Source organism: Petromyzon marinus, unplaced genomic scaffold (assembly GCF_048934315.1).
Source record: "Petromyzon marinus isolate PM22_M1 ecotype Great Lakes invasive population unplaced genomic scaffold, UKy_Petmar_22M1.pri1.0 PM_G_Scaffold_174, whole genome shotgun sequence".
Classification (NCBI taxonomy): Eukaryota; Metazoa; Chordata; class Hyperoartia; order Petromyzontiformes; family Petromyzontidae; genus Petromyzon; species Petromyzon marinus.
The window spans coordinates 195,001-197,500 of NW_027422733.1; positions in this window are offsets into that span (position 1 = coordinate 195,001).

The following is a 2,500-nucleotide window of genomic DNA, read 5'->3' on the forward strand; positions in this document are numbered from 1 at the left end:
TCCCTCGGAATGGGAAAACGGGTCATTTTCGTGTCGCCACATTGCATGCGAACCGCATGAAACTTCCAGAGGCATTTGCAGCAGAAATGCATGTGCAGTCAAAAAATTGAATATTTTTCACGGATAGACCCCGTGAAACGCTAGAAATTGGCGGGGATGTGTCTCTTGTGGCTCACGGGGCTGTTAGGGTGGCACAGAAATCCCTCGGAATGGGAAAAAACGGGTCATTTTCGTGTCGCCACATTGCATGCGAACCGCATGAAACTTCCAGAGGCATTTGCAGCAGGAATGCATGTGCACTCAAAAAATGTGATATTTTTCACGGAGAGACCCCGTGAAACGCTAGAAGTGGGCGGGGATGTCTCTCTTGTGGCTCACGGGGCTGTTAGGGTGGCACAGAAATCCCTCGGAATGGGAAAACGGGTCATTTTCGTGTCGCCACATTGCATACGAACCGCATGAAACTTCCAGAGGCATTTGCAGCAGGAATGCATGTGCACTCAAAACAGTGAATATTTCTCACGGATAGACCCCGTGATACGCTAGAAATTGGCGGGGATGTCTCTCTTGTGGCTCACGGGGCTGTTAGGGTGGCACAGAAATCCCTCGGAATGGGAAAACGGGTCATTTTCGTGTCGCCACATTGCATGCGAACCGCATGCAACTTCCAGAGGCATTTGCAGCAGAAATGCATGTGCAGTCAAAAAAAAATTGATATTTTTCACGGATAGACCCCGTGAAACGCTAGAAATTGGCGGGGATGTGTCTCTTGTGGCTCACGGGGCTGTTCGGGTCGCACAGAAATCCCTGGGAATGGGAAAACGGGTCATTTTCGTGTTGCCACATTGCGTACGAACCGCATGAAACTTCCAGAGGCATTTGCAGCAGGAATGCATGTGCACTCAAAAACTTCTATATGTTTCACGGATAGACCCCGTGAAACGCTAGAAATTGGCGGGGATGTGTCTCTTGTGGCTCACGGGGCTGTTAGGGTGGCACAGAACTCCCTCGGAATGGGAAAAGGGGTCATTTTCGTCTTGCCACATTGCATAGGAACGCCATGAAACTTCCAGAGGCATTTGCAGCAGAAAGGCACGTGCACTCAAAAATTTTAATATTTTTCACGCATAGACCCCGTCAAACGCTAGAAGTTGGCGGGGATGTCTCTCTTGTGGCTCACGGGGCTGTTAGGGTCGCACAGAAATGCCTCGGAATGGGAAAACGGGTCATTTTTGTGTGGCCACATTGCATAGGAACGGCATGAAACTTCCAGAGGCATTTGCAGCAGGAATGCATGTGCACTCAAAAACGTCTATATTTTTCACGGATAGACCCCGTGAAACGCTATAAATTGGCGGGGATGTCTCTCTTGTGGCTCACGGGCGCTGTTAGTTAGGGTCGCACAGAAATCCCTCGGAATGGGAAAAGGGGTCATTTTCGTGTTGCCACATTGCGTACGAACGGCATGAAACTTCCAGAGGCATCTGCAGCAGAAATGCATGTGCACTCAAAAACGTCTATATTTTTCACGGATAGACCCCGTGAAACGCTAGAAATTGGCGGGGATGTGTCTCTTGTGGCTCACGGGGCTGTTAGGGTCGCACAGAAATCCCTCGGAATGGGAAAACGGGTCATTTTCGTGTTGCCACAATTGGCATACGAACGGCATGAAACTTCCAGAGGCATTTGCAGCAGAAATGCATGTGCACTCAAAAACGTGAATATTTTTTCACGGATAGACCCCGTCAAACGCTCGAATTTGGCGGGGATGTTTCTCTTGTGGGTCACGGGGCTGTTCGGCTCGCACAGAACTCCCTTGGTCCACCTGATTCGTGCATACAGGCAGCAACTAAAACTCTGTAAACCTGCTGTGAGGACATCTAAACAGTGGACCAGTGAGGCTGTGGAAGATTTGCGGGCGTGCTTAGACTGTACTGACTGGGATATGTTCACGACTGCTACCAATAGTCTGGATGAACTCACAGAGGCTGTGTACATCAGCTTCTGTGAGGACTGCTGTATCCCAACACGTACCAGGGTGAACTTTAACAACAACAAGCCCTGGTTCTCAGCAAAGCTCAAAAGGTTGAGGTTGGAGAAGGAGGAAGCGTTTAGGAGTGGGGATAGAGACAGATTCAAGGAGTCGAAGAACAGGTTTAGCAAAGCGGTGAGAGAGGCTAAACGACTGTACTCAGAGACACTAAAACACCAGTTCTCTACTAACGACGCTGCTTCTGTCTGCCAAAGGGCTCAGGCACATCACCAACTACAAACCCAGAGCGCCCCACACCACTAACGACTCCCGCCTAGCCAACGACCTGAACGAGTTCTACCGTAGATTTGAAAGACAATTGGACTGTCCTGAACCACCCCTTCCCACCCAAGAGGCCCCATCCCCCACCCATACTACAGAAACGACTCTCTCCTTTCAGGAGGGAGAAGTTAATGGGCTTTTCAAGAGGCAGAATCCACGCAAAGCAGCCGGGCCGGACTCTGTCTC